This window comes from Nannospalax galili, unplaced genomic scaffold, assembly GCF_000622305.1.
Source record: "Nannospalax galili isolate Female #2095 unplaced genomic scaffold, S.galili_v1.0 scaffold218, whole genome shotgun sequence".
Lineage (NCBI taxonomy): Eukaryota > Metazoa > Chordata > Mammalia > Rodentia > Spalacidae > Nannospalax > Nannospalax galili.
The window spans coordinates 1,228,812-1,243,036 of record NW_008343207.1 but is presented as its reverse complement, the minus strand read 5'-3'; the positions used below and the strand labels follow the sequence as shown (position 1 = coordinate 1,243,036).

At 46.4% G+C, this 14,225-nt stretch overlaps 2 protein-coding genes and 1 pseudogene across 9 annotated transcripts in view; 1 reads left to right on the top strand and 2 right to left on the bottom strand.

The window, feature by feature from the left end:
- Ccdc92 (coiled-coil domain containing 92) overlaps window positions 1-613 on the bottom strand; it is a 31,595-nt gene extending 30,982 nt beyond the window's left edge. The window contains exon 1 of the mRNA XM_008839263.3: window positions 184-613. The gene's annotated coding sequence lies outside the window, so the exon portion shown is untranslated. The remainder of the gene's footprint in view (window positions 1-183) is intronic.
- Znf664 (zinc finger protein 664) overlaps window positions 36-14,225 on the top strand; it is a 33,858-nt gene continuing 19,668 nt past the window's right edge. For 2 of the 8 annotated variants that reach the window (XM_017799690.2, XM_017799691.2), the window contains exons 1-3: window positions 750-926; window positions 1,376-1,512; window positions 6,342-6,490. The gene's annotated coding sequence lies outside the window, so the exon portion shown is untranslated. The other 6 variants (XM_017799693.2, XM_017799692.2, XM_008839265.3 and 3 more) reach the window with 5 other exon arrangements.
- On the bottom strand, window positions 2,340-2,614 carry LOC103739017 (annotated as a pseudogene).

Genomic DNA, 14,225 nt, shown 5'->3' with positions numbered 1-14,225 from the left:
ATGCGGCTAGTCTCCGCCCCGCGTCCCGCCCCGGGCCGGCGGTTGCGGCCGCTGCGCCGCGCCTCCCCCGCCGCGCTGGTGCGCAGCCTGGCGCGGAGCCCATGGGCGACAGTGACAGGACGCCGCGAGGTCCTCGCGACCCTCCTCTCATCCGGGCAGGTGCGCGGGCGTGGTGTGCCTTACCTGCGACGCTCCCTCAGTTGGCTGCAGCGCTCGGCCTGCTCCAGGGGTGGTGAGCCGCGGCCCATGGGCGGGGCGGCGGGCGGGTGTGCGCTGCGGCCCTGCGGAGGGATGCCGTGGATTCACGGGGCGCCGCGGGGTCGGCGCATCCCGCCGGCTCCTCAGAGCGCTCGCCGCGGTGCACGCCGGGAGCCGTTGGCGGCCGGGCGCCGCAGCCCTGGCTGTCTGAGGGGAGGACGAGGCGCCGGCACGGCGGCAGGTCTGGGAGGGGAACGCCCGAAGGATCGATCCTCAATCTGCGAGGAAAAGGGGCAACACCCCGCTCTGGCAGTTAAGGAAGGGAGGAGGCGAGGGCCGGGATTAGGGAAAGCGGCGGGACGTCGATAACACGCAGGCGCATTGCTCAGGTGCGGCCGCATTGCGGTTGCCCTGGGTAACCAAGGCGGGTGCAGAGGGTGGAGCGACCATCAAGGCCAGCGGGAGCGCGCACGCGCGTCCCGTGCGGCGAGGGCCGGGGCGCGAATCGGGAGGCGCGCATGCGTGCGGCCCATGTTCTAGTCTCCCCGCCCCTCCCCGGGGCTGGCCGGACTCGTGCGTGCGCACGCGCGCCGTCCCCCCGGAGGCGTCTGGGTGTGCGGAGCGCGCGCGCGCGGCTCGGAGGCGCACCTGTGAGGTGTCCCCGGAGGAGAGGGCCGGTGGGCGCGCCGAGCCCGAGGCCTAGGGACGCTACTCAGCCTCAGTTGGGAGTGAGTTAGTCGGGCAGACGGTAGTCTCTGCGTTTTTTTCTTTTCTGGAGCACGCGTGGGCCGACGAGCGGGCGGTGGAGTGGGGTGAAGAAAAGAAAAACAAGCCATCACTCCGGCGGGTCCCGGGCCTTGGGGATGGCAGGGAAGGAAGGTCAGAGCGGCTCCCCCTGAGGCGCAGGCCGGGGCGGAGCAGCCGAACGCGGGCCTGGACGGCGGGCGGGGGGGCGGCAGCGGCCGGGCAAGGCCCCGCAGGAGGTGGACTCCCGGGCCGGGCCCCATTGTTGTCGGAACCGAGGCCGGCGTGAGCGCGGCGGCCCCAGGGGGCTGTGGGGACGCGCCCTGAAGCCGATCCTGGCGGGTCCCGGGAGGGCGGCGATGGCCGCGCGTGGGCTGGGGGACCTGGTGTGCCGAGCGGCCCGCTGCATGGCTTCCTGTGGTGTCGTCCCCAGCACTTCCCTCCGTCCCGGCGGAGGCCGCCCGGCATCCCGTTCAGGTGATGAGGACCGCCCCGCGCCCCCAGCACGCAAGCCTGCCGCCGCCGGACGCCTCCATTGTCTGACCGCAGCCGGGGCCGGGCTCTCTCCAGGTAAGCCGGCCGACCGTGTGGGGGCTCCGGGGCTCCGTACTGGACTGAAGCAACCTGCGTCCCTGCTTCTGCCGAGCCCCACCAGCCCCTCTCCTGCATGCTCTCCCTTCCAGATGCGTTGGCCGCGTCTCCCAGCCTAGTCGCCTCTCCTAACTCAGCTCCTTTGTGAGACCGTTTCTGCCAAACTCCCAACTCCTCTAGGAGGAGCCTGCCCTGTCCTGTCGGCGTTCAGAGTTTGTTTATTGCAACAAAGGAGTCTCGATATTGGAAATAATATTCCCAAGCTATTGCTTTCTTGCCCAGGGATGGTTTGGAATGTTTAAACCATGTATTGCTTAACGGGCTGGAACTTCTTTTCATGTATTTTGGGTCCTCTTTTAGAGATGGCCTCTACTTCCTTGGCAGGCATGAAGTTTCTCAGAACAGAAGAGTGACCTTGTTCAACTCACAGGTTAAGATTTAAAAATTAGTTGTAGATGAGCAGAGTAAGATGTTTTCTTGTAAACGTGAGTGCATCACAGATGACAAGTTTGTCAACTCATCTCTAGGGAATGGCACGCGGAGTGTATCCTAGATCTTCTAAAGTACTTCTAAAGTACTTTCGTGTGAGGACTTATATCATTTTTTTACTTTTAATGAGTGCTGGCTAACTAGTACCCGGTATTTTTCTCATTCTAGCATATGATAGTTTAATATTTCTAAGAACTGCTGCCTGGCGGTGCAGAATTTGGATATATCATAGATTATTTAGTCATTTCCCAGACTGATGGCAATTTAAGTTTTAATTTTAATTTTAATTTTTTTGGTTTTCACTGTTTATAACAAACATTCCCCAATTTCCTCTGGTCAGAAGTTCTTTGAAAGGATGCTGTCCGCCTTTGCCAATCGAAGAGTAGAATCATCTGACTCTCCCATTCTGCGAATGGCTCCGCAGATAGCATAGGTTTTAAACTGACCATTAAACTTGCCAGTTACCTTGTCAACCTTGGCCACATTCATCTGGATGGATGCGTGGTCCTCCGCACCAGTGAAGGATGCGGTTGCTCACAGAACATTTATGCTGGATGTACAGGTCCACGAACTTGCCGGCCTCGTTCTGCATGTCTAGGCCGAGCCTGCTTCCTCCAAGTCCAGCACGAACACAAAAAGCTTGTTTTAATTTTTAAAAGCAGCTTTGTTTTGTTTTTAACTGGTGGTGGTTCACTGGTAAGATGACATTTTAGTGAAAGGAGCCACAAATCTTTGCTAATTACAGAGGAGGCATTTATGATGGACCTTCTCTTTGGGTAAGAAGTTACATGTGGGAGCTTACCCCAACCCTCGGGTGGTTGTGACTTCTTATGAGGCTTGTGACCTTGGGGAGGACACTTCAAGCCTCAGTTTTTGATCGTAATGGTAATACCTGTGTACAGCACAGACCTCACGCAATGAATATAGAAGTGGGAGACTGAATCAGTATACAGATTGGTTTTATTAGCCTTGACAATCCCCAAATCATCCACTTACAAATAATTTGTATTTTTTACCAGATGAACACAGCACAGAATATTAATAGTAGTCAACTTTGATAGTTTGTGGTTTTGCTATTAAGTTTTATGAAGTACTGACAATACTCAAGTCTCCTAAGGAATATTTTACAAAGCACATTTTTTTCTAATGCTTTTCCATTCCTTAAATTAAGGCACATAAATTAGTTGTCTTGGGAATCAGAGTTTCTGCCGCTCAAGTTAGCCCAAAAAAAATTTTATTAAAATATTTATTATTTTATTTTATGTGTATAAGTGTTACGCCTATATGTAGGTCAGTGCACCCGTATCATGCGATGCCCAAGGAGGACAGAAGAGGCTATCAGATCCCCTGGAACTGGAGTTACAGACAGTTGTTAGCTGCCATGTGGGTGCTGGGATTTGAACCTGGGTCTTCTGCAAGAATAGTCAGTGTTCTTAACCACTGAGCCATCTCTTCAGCCCCTAGCCAAAAATTTTTAAAACTTATTTTTAATTGTGTGTGTGTGTGTGTGTGTGTGTGTGTGTGTGTGCATGCACAAGTGTGTGAGCCACCTGCTATGGTGGGAATTGGACTCAGGACCTCTGGAAGAGCAATATGTGCCTTTTTCTACTAAAGAGCAATATGTGCTTTTTTCTGCTGAGCCATCTCTCCAGCTCTAGCTAAAACTCTTACTGTGATATTTAAGCAAACTTCCTAGTGACAGCTGTAGATTCATTAGCTTGTTTGTCCCTTTCTGGAAAAGAGATTCCTATTGAATTTATAGGCATATCAGAAAGTTTTACCAGATTGTTGAAATGAGAAAACATTTTAAGATGCAAGGGGTAGGTCAATGCCTTGTAACTATGTTTTTTTCATTCTGATATATGTGAGGTCAATCCTGTTCTCTTAGAGTTTACAGTCTGTGGAGGGAGGGATCAGAGCTTAATCCCAGAACTGCCTGTCTCATCACAGACTGGGTATCTGCTGGAAAGTTAGGTAGCACCAGCTGTGAAAGAGTATATATAAACAGGGACTACATTTTAGATTGAGGATCCTTAAAGACTTTGGGGGGACATAAATAAGGTTTAAGCTGAGATTTGAAGGATGGGTAGGCATTGGTGTTGGTACAGTAGAGAATAATTTTCCAGGCAGAAGAACAGCAGGTGGGAAGGCCCTAGAAGGAGGAGAAGCAGTGTCTGTGGCAGAGCTAAGGCACCACTGGATAGATGATGGTGGGCAAGAACAAATGTGGCCAGGCAGGGGGCCAGATCATATAGGGTCTTGCAGGGCAGGTTAGAGATGTCCTGAGTGAATTGGGAAGCCATTATAAAGGTTGGATTTAAAGCAGGGTAGTGACATAAGCAGATTTGCCCTTTTAAACATCCACTCCAGTCACCGCTTGCAGAATGTGGGGGTGTGGAGAGTTGAAGTAAGAAGACCAAGCCGGCCATTTCACAGTGCTCTTGGAAGAGACATAGCCTGTTCTGAGTTCTCGTGAATTTGCACAGTAGGTAGAGTGAAGCCAAAGTAGACACTTGATTTTTAAAAACTCTCATTCTTTACTCAATAGTACTTAATAAAAGCAAGAACCGAAACATGGAGTGTTTCTGTTTTCCAGGGCCTTGCAGATGCCAGGCAAGTGCTCTGTCACTAGAGCTGTGTTCCCAACCAAAAAGATAATATAAAAAAATACAATATTCTTTGCTTTGAGAATCATGCATACAGTGTATTTATCATCTTTACTCTTGCCCTCAACATGTCCCAGATCCACCTTCTATCTCTCAGTCTCCTTTCTATATCCTCCATCCATATACCTGTTTCTTGTTTTTTTAAATAACCCACTGAGTCCATTTTGTACTGTCTATATACCCATTGGTGTGGGGCCATCCACTAGTGCACCTACTAAGGATTATACCCCTAAAGAAAACCGACTTACCCTCCCCTAGCAGCCATCAGCTGTCAGTAGCTCCTCAGCTAGAAGTATGGCCCTCTCCCCCACAAAGAGACACTTTTTAATGAAAAAAATACGTGTAAATGTTAATGTGGTTGTCTGCATTATACGTAACATAAAATTTAGAAATTGGGACATTGTCTTTAGGTATTGACAAAGCTATGACAAAAGCGTGGCAAAGATCTAAAAGGAAGGGAATAAATTTAAAAGAATTAGAAAAAAAAAGAGAAGGGAAAATACTTGTCGATTGCTGTTGTCTAGAGGAAGAACAACAGAAAAATGAGACAGAAAAGGCTGATGAAAAGATTAATGTGAAAAATGTATAAAACTCACAGCTTTATGAATACCAGCAGTAACCTAGCAGAAAGAAAACTGGCTCTGATCACATAAGGACAAGTAATGCAAAAAGCCTCTGTAGACAAGTACATTCCCTGGAGAGGAGGCCAAAGAATACCCTAATGATCTGGAAGTGTCTTCGGCAAAAAGGGAGGCCTCGTTCTTGGATATGATGTTTAAATGCTATTACATTTTCTATTTGGGGGTGAACTTGGCTGAATGATTATGAGTTTGGAGATGGGACAAATTTAGCCATATTGTAGAGCGATGGTCACTAAAACGGTGGACACTGGCTTTAGAATATCTGTAAAGGTACTGGGACCTGATTAGCACCCCAGAAGGAAACATTTTCACATGGAAGGGAAATTCTGTGTTGTAGAAGTCATCACTAATATATCCCTGTGTCTAGAGAAAAATAGAAGCTGGTATTAAATGTCTAGAAAGAAGAGTTCATAATGCTGAGCTGAAACCCTGCGGTCAGTTGTACCTAAACTGGACTGATAAATAAGGAATGCCATGATTTCCTTGCAGTCTGTATTAGAGTGAAGACAAAGGCCTTAGCACTGCAGAGGGCTACAATCTGTTATTAGTTGCTTCCCTTAGAAACAGTAGGGAAAATAATGTAATGAAAACTGAATATTAGGCTATATAACTACTTAAAACCTTATAGCTGAAAACCTCACCAGAGGGGTAGGGGATATAGCTCAGTGGTAGAGCACTGTGCTTTACATGTGTGAAGCCTGGGCTTCAATCTCTAGTTACCCCTCCTGCCAGAAAAGGAAACTAACAGTTAGAAAATGCTTGTAACAAATGATAAGTGATGTTAATGTCTTTCATGTAAAGGATTCGTGAAGCATCTAATAAATCAAGTGATTTGTAAGTACTCTGACAGAAAACTGAGATTCTCCTGTCAATAACAGCAAAATTAGAAAACACTGAGAAACAAAGAAGAAACCTATCAAAGCTTTATGAAGAGCTGTAAGACCTTTTACTAATGATTTACAGATTAGCCTAAGCAAGTTAGTAAACATGCAGAAACATCTGCTTCTTCTAGGAAGACACAGCAGACCTTAGTGAAGCTGTGGCAGCATCCGGAATGAGAAGTTGCAGGTGCCAGGACAGCGAAGCATGGTACAGAGGAGCTTCAGGAGCCACAGGAAAGTTGTGACTGTATCATCCAGCAGCGTGTCATCTATGAAAGAGGTAGACTGGATTATTTTGACACAGCTGAACCAAAGAAGCATGTGTAAACTCATTTTTATAATCTGCAGAGCAAAATAATTCTGTGTTTGAGTCAAACAAAAGTGGGTCTAGAAGAGTCCATGGAAAATAATTACTTCTGTAGAGAAGTGCTGGGAGCCAGTTTTTGTTCCATGTGCATTTGTATTTCAGTGGTGTTTATAGTGAGCATTAACTTAGGAAGCTGCCATAATTTCTGCCAGTTTAATACAGACCTAAATTTGGTCAAATAAATCATTGTACTTGGTACTTAAAGGGATGTAGTAAAGTGCTGCATCAAGACATAAAGTACTCCTATTTCCTTACAGAGGAACTGTTAAAGGAGTATTTTTAAATGTAGAAAAAAGCTTTATGTACAAAATAAATTTAGAATTGTTTTTAAGGGTTTAATTGCAACAGAATGGTTATGATACATTAACTTGATAATGTTGCCACTTACAGTGTTTATAAAGAAAATATATTAAAATGCTTAATGACTGTTAAGTGGAAGATCAGGATACATAGTTGCAGACATGAAGTGATTAAATAGAAATCTTAGTTACCTTCCTCAAGAACCTGTGAGTGGAAAATTGTTTTAGAAGAAGTTAAATGAAAATCCTAAGAATTATGGACTTTGGGTATTAGAATGTTGGGTAACTTAATTTTTTTTTTTTATATTTACAAAGATTACATTTAAGCTGGATGTGGTGGCACATGCTTTTAATCCCAGCACTCAGGAAACAGAGGCTGGTGATCTCTGTGTGTTCCAGACCAGCTGGGGCTACAGGAAGACCCTGTCTCAAAAGCAAAAAGGAACATTTCATTTCACAAAATACCTTATATTGGGGACCTGTTAGCTGCATAGTAAATAGATGTGCACTTTTCTTTAAAGTCACAAACATTTGGAAATTGCAATGCAAGTAAATGGGACCCATTGAGACATTGTAAGCAGAGTAAGAACAATCCATTGGATGGTAAAAAAAAAAAATTTTTTTTTTATTTATTTGCATGAGAATTGCATGTATATAAGTGCACCCACATGTATGCAGTGTCCACAGAGGTCAGAAAAGGGCACGCGATCCCCTGGAACTGACACCATATGTATGTTAGAAACTGAACCCAGGTCCTCTGTGAGAACAGCCAGTGCTCTTAACTAACCATTGAGCCATCTCTCCAGTGCCCTCCTTCCCACCCCCTTAGATATTTTAGAAAGGTTATGTTAGAGTGGATGATGGGTTAGCAGGAAGTGAGACTTTGGGGGAATATCGGTGGTGGGCTGAGTTCCGGTGAGACAGTACAGATGGGCAATGACACAGTTACAGAGGCCTGGGGAGGCGGTGGGTACAGGGCTTGGTAGAGAAGGCAGATGGTGCCTGGGTTTCTGGCTTAGGCACTTAAGGGGATAGAGGGACCCATTTACCAAAATTGCTGCTGTAAGGACAACTTTGAGTTTGGACATGCTAAATTTGAAGGATTTACAGTTCATTCACAGGTTCTTCCTACAGGCTTTGTGAAGAATGAATGATTTTATAATGCATGTATTCCTTGCTTTTTGAATGCCTGGGTGCAATGCTCAGCTCCATTATTGAAGTCGTCATTCCTATGTGGTAATTTTTTTTGTTTTTTTTGGTCTTTTGAGTTAGGGTCTCCCTGTAGCCCCAGCTGTCCTGGAATTCACTCTGTAGACCAGGTTGGCCTTGAACTCACAGAGATCATCATCTGCCTGCCTCTGCCTCCTGAGTGCTGGTATTAAAGGCGTGTGCCACCACGCCCGGCCTGGTAATTTGTTTTTGAAATACAATTATACATTGCAAATTATTTAAGCTGTGGTACAGCTTAGGCTGCACTGTTGATTTTGGATGGAATTATTGCAGATGACTGGGCTGTGATTTTCATGATATTTGAGTAATCTTTGGGGTATGAATTGGGTTAGACTTCTGTGTGAGTAGATTGTAGGATTTCTTTGAGTGTTAGTGGCCCTCCTGTCAGGTACCCAACTAGAGTATGACTGGCCAGTTGGGGTGATTTCCATAATGATGATGAACTGGTACGGAGAGGCCAGGACATAGAGTGGCTCTCTGGCCCTTAGAGGACAGGTAGAGATTTTGGAGTTGGTCATTGCCCGTGTCACATCTCTAGGAGCAGATGAGTCCATGTGGAGCACAGTGAGGACATGCTGGGACAGAGTTGGATGTGGGCTTCTCAAAGGACAAGGGAGAGAGAGAACCTCTGCCTGCAGAGATAACCAGAGAGTTTCTGGGAGAGGAAGGAGGGTGGTGTCACTGGAGAGCCAGTATTGATGGTTTCTGGAGGAGTGCTATATGAATCTGAGCTTGCTTCCTGGCCTGACATGTAAGGGTCAGTGTGGCTGTGCTCTACCCAGTCTCCCTTCTGTCTGTTAGTGCCCATCTACCCTTGCAGCCTCTCCACTGCATTCTCTCCACTGGACACATTCCTAGTGTGGCCATGTCAGAAGGTGCTCCTTTGTCTCACCTCAGCTAGTCTTCTCGGAGAGGAGCTGAGATTCAGCTCAGTTCACTTCAGCTCCTGCTCACTTCTCTTAGGTTCATGGTGCTGGGTCTGTGGACCAGAATTCCAGAATATGTGAAAGCCTGGCTGGGTATCCAGGAAAAAGTAAATTGGCAGGTAGATGCTGGTGAGCCCAGTTTTAAAGTAAGGTCACAAGTCTTTGTGGGAGAGTGATATGGTCATGGAAGAGGAAAGCTTTTTCAGTCAAGTGGTTTTGCCCCATTTGGGGTATGTGTGAAGGCAATGGGGGAGATAGGGTCTTATGTATCCTAGGCTGGCCTTGAACTCACTAACTAGCTGATGATCTGTACTGCCACACCTGTTTTTATAAGGCGCTGGGGATGGAACCCAGGACTTTATACATGCTAGGCAAGCACTCTTACCAACTGAACCAACCCAACCCTGGAAGAAGAGAAGTTTTTTGTTTTTAACAAGTAAAACTTACGGGGCTGGAGAGATGGCTCAGCAGTTAAGAGCACTGACTGCTCTTGCAGAGGACCCAGGTTCAATTCCCAGCACCCACGTGGCGGCTAACAACCATCCATAGCTTCAGTTCCAGGGAATCTGACACCCTTTTCTGACCTCCACAGGCATTGCACGACACGAGTGCACTTACATACATGTAGGCAGTACACCCATACACACAAAATAGATGATAATAAAATTTTTTTTTTAAGTGAAATTTACTTTGGAAGGTATCCAAAGTGTTCAAGGTTACTGGTAGGTGTGATTTGTATTGCTGCCAGACTTTGGCATGCTTTTACACCTGCCTCTCAACTCTGGAACAGGCGGTGGCTCTGTGTCACCTGATGTTTTAGAAGAAACTCAGCAAAGCTGTTCTGGAGTTCATTATTTTTCATAGCCCTGCAGGTTCATAAAATAATCAGCTTATTTCCACATCTGAATAGCATGTTCCATGGTATTGTGGCAGAGCTTGTAAGGAAATGGGTAGCCAGAGCAAATCTTTGTCCAAGGACTGCAAATTCTCTTATGTTTACAGTGAAAGTGAAAAGAATTAGAACCCATTTCTTCTGCATTGTCTGTGTTGCTGTGTCCCCCAGACATTCAAGGTCATTTTTAGAGGTATACTTTTAACACAATAAAACTGATCTGAAACACTTAGTACTCAGAGTTGCCCCCCCAAACTTGTCAGTTTTCTCTGTTAATCAGTGCTTGGTAACTTATTACTGAGACCTGTGGCAACAGCTGGAACTGGGGAGCCTACACAAAGCAGAGGTACAGATTACAGGGTTTTTGGCAGCCAGTTAAAGGTAGTAATCCCAAGTGGCATTCACTGGGTCATCTGTGGATGGCTGAGTGGGTCTCTGAGCTGGTGTTAGAGTGCCCTCTGGAGGCACTTGTAGGAAGTGGGTTTTCTGTAACATCCTTTGATGAAGATCAGGGCCAGATGAGACAGGAGAGACAAGCCAAGAGGACAGTTGGAGGAGTTGTAGGTGCTGTGGGTAAGCAGTTGGCCTGGGCCGACCTCACTTGGGGGATCTGTTGAGCCATGTGCTGCCTTCTCTTCTGGTAAGAGCTTTTAAGTGTGTGTTGAGGGGGTTCAGCTTTCATGTAGTACTCCTGTAGGCCAGAGAGAAGAAAGAGTTTGGTGAGATGGTAGGGCTGATTTCACTGTGTATTAGCATTTTTACGGAGCCAAAACCATGAAGTCAGATCAGACCTTTAGAGGGTGCCTATGTTTAGGAGGAAGAAATAAAGGAAGTGATAAAAGTACTAGGCAAGGCCAGAGAAGAGGAAGAATTTGGGGGTCTGTGTATGAACTAGGAATCAAAAGAGGAACACTTGATCAGTACTCTGTAGAGGTGGAGTGGCAGAACTGGGCAGAACAGGGCATGGCCCTGCAGCACTTCAGCCAGAGCCAGCAGAACTGGCCACAGAAGGACAGGCAAGAGTGTGTACCCATGCACTTGGTGCTTTGGTCCACAAAGACCAGAGAGCCGGGCATGGTGGTACATGCCTTTGATCCCAGCACTCAGGAGGCAGGGTACGCAGATCTCTTGAGTTCGAGGCCAGCCTGGTCTCTCTAGTGAATCCAGGCCAGCTGTGGCTACAGGGAGATGCCCCTGTCTCAAAAAGATACCCCCCCCCAATTAATTTTTCTTTACTTTGTGTGCATACATGTATATGGGCACACCATGGCATGTATGTGAGACAGAGTCTCACTATATAGCCCTGACTGGCCTGGAACTTACTATGTAGATCAGGCTGGTCTTGATCTCATAGAGATCCTCCTAAATGCTGGAATTAAAGGTGTGTATCACCACATGCAGCCTGCCTTTTTGTTTTCACTGGCCTAATGGGAGAGACTGTTTGGGTCTCCTCATGACAGTTTAGAGAGTTCTTGAGAAGGAAAAGAACAAATATGACCAACTTTTAATATTTTGGCAGATGTCAAAAGCTGAATCAGAGCCAGGCGTGGTGGCACATGTCTTTAGTCCCAGCACTCGGGAGGCAGAGGCAGGTGGATCTCTGTGAGTTCAAGGCCAGCTGGGGCTATAGGGAGACCCTGTCTCAGAGAGACCCAAAAAAAAAAAAAAAAAAAAAAAAATTGTTGAATCAATCCTTTGAACATACAGGACTACTTGCTGTCATGAGTGTTTTCTCTTTTTTGATAGACCCAGTAGGATGGTTGATAGAAATATTTGTACTGCCCATCTGATATCAGAGGTACCACAGGCAGCATAGGATGGCTGAGCACAAGGGGGAGGGGCTTGGCTTCTCCATCAGGGGAGAAGCTATGCTTCGGGGCAAGCTATGCTTTCTGTAGGAGCCCTGTGGCCTGGGGCCAGCTTGGGTACAGATATGTCCCCTACACTGAACTGTTGTACAGATCTTTGAAGACCAGTTTTAGTGACTTATTGGCATGACCCAAATACCTGGCAAGAAGCAACTTTTGAAGGAAGGGTTTACTCTGACACACAGTTTAAGAAACTTCATGGTAGGAAAGGCATAGTGGCAAGCACTTGAGGCAGCTGCTCACAGTGTAAGCAGAAAATAGGAAGTAGGGCCATACTATAAAACCTCAGGGCCTGCCCCTAGTAACCCACTTCTTCCAACCAGGTTCTACTTCCTAAAGGTTCTACAACCCTTCAAAACAAAACTACCAGCTGGGAACTAAGACAAGGAAGATCTTCACCACCTCATATCAAACTTCAGAAAACTTGTGTCAAACATGTAGTCAGCTGCTACAAAGCTGTGCAAGTGGCACCTCATTTGACCAGGTATATGTAGGTACCCCCCTCATATGTTCTGGTTCTGTCCTGTAAATGGTTCTTTGGGTCTCTTAACATTTTGCTAGTCTTTGAGATACACACAGACTGCCATCTGTAGGAGTCAGGCAACCCGTTGTGCTAGAAGCAAATGTCAGGCATGTCTAAGCATGCTTGGCAGAGTGGACTTGGGGGATCCTACTTGTTCCTATAGAGCCTCCTGAGAAAACTGCATTCCTATAGGATGTGGAAGTACCTGGGTTTTGGTTGCAGGGGGCAGGATTCATTCAGACCATTTTAAGAAAAGGGGTATGTTTTAAGAATGCTCAGGACTCAGAGTGCCCTTGGGAACAAGGGTGTCCTTCCTGGGAGCTGGGACCTACCTCTTCTTTCATGTCTTTCCCTTCTTACTGTGTTGTTCCTTTTCTCTTCAGTCTTACCTCTGTTCTCAGCTTCTCCTTTCTGGTGGGTTCTCATTCCTCCTCCTGACTGGTTTGCTGTGATTTCTTATACTTCCTGCAGTCCCTATGTACTGTGTCATCTCTGAAGCTGACCACATCATTTCTCAGAATTGTTTACATTCCTGAGAGACAGGGAGTCTGATTTTTGTTACTTTTGTTTCTGCCCCAAGCCTTGTCATAGGTCACAGTTAAGGTTTTAGGGTAAATGGCTGCACTTGCTCTCATGAGCAGTCATGGACTCCTTTATGACACAAAGCAGTTTCGTTAGTAGGAATTGTGGACTCTTAGGCAATGTGACTGGTGTGTTCAATAAAGACTAGTATCAGAACCATGTGAAACTCCTCTGCAAATACTCCGTTAAAGTATCCCACAGCACCCCTTACATGCTGTCAGCCATTTGTGCCCAAGGAGAAATTAACCACAAAGACCTTGTTCTTAAATGTGCTGTTTGCTTTGTATCTTGCTTAGCTTTGAGTGCAGAGCCTCTCTGGCATCTGCAGGGCTGTTTCTCCTGTGAGTGATCTCTAAATGTCGTGGCAGCTTCTGAGCTGTTAGCAAGTCAGGTAATGGTGACCTCCTGTTTTTCATGTGTTTCTCTCCCCTAGAGTCTCATGGATCTGTATAGACATGCAGCAATTTAGTGCCATCCCCAGCTCCACAACTTCTAGAACAAGTACATGTCCCCACCAGATATAAACATGGCAACAATTTGATGCTTGGGTTCCCTAAGACCTCGTCATACCTTCTAAGGAAGGACAAATTCCCACATCTGAAAACTGACCTTGAAATTTCTACCAAACTGCTGTGAGTCACTACAAGTATAGTGGAGGGAGGAGGCAGGAGGTGGAGTAGGTAGGGCAAACCTTTTAGATTGTAAGCCATTGATTTAAGTACTTAGGCATCAATTTACTTCATTTTGTAAATATCTTACATGACCTGGTGCCTTCATTATAATTCCCTTTTTTGCCTTTAGGTAAAGATCCAGCAGGGGTGGTAAGGCCAGGACAAGAGCCCCCTTGTCTGACTCTGGCTTGTCTTCACTGCTGTTCTTCTCTGGAGCATAAGGGAAAAATACCAATGGGTTTTCCCTCCCTAGACTTCCTACCAGCTGAATCAGCCAGCCAGCACCTGTGAACTCCATCGTAGTTGGATATAGGTCTTAGCAGGAGGTTCATTATTGATACTGGAATTCCTATATCTCAGAGGAAAGTTGTGCTGACTACCTAACTTTTCTTCTCCATGGCTTCTCTCTTGAATCCTATATGCTTTCATAAACCCAAAATATGATGGGGTCTGTCCTGTTTAGTGAGCAGAAGTTCTTCAGAACACCTCAACTTCCATAGTATAAACTTGGTACTTTTCTGTCTCCATCTAGTAGGCTCCTCAGGCTTTTCTAGCCTTGCAGCCACTAGGGATCCTGCCTCTCCCTCTTCTGCATGTCTTGAGGTTTTGACTCCTGTTACCAGAGGACATTTTCTCTTTGTTTCACCATTTGTCTGA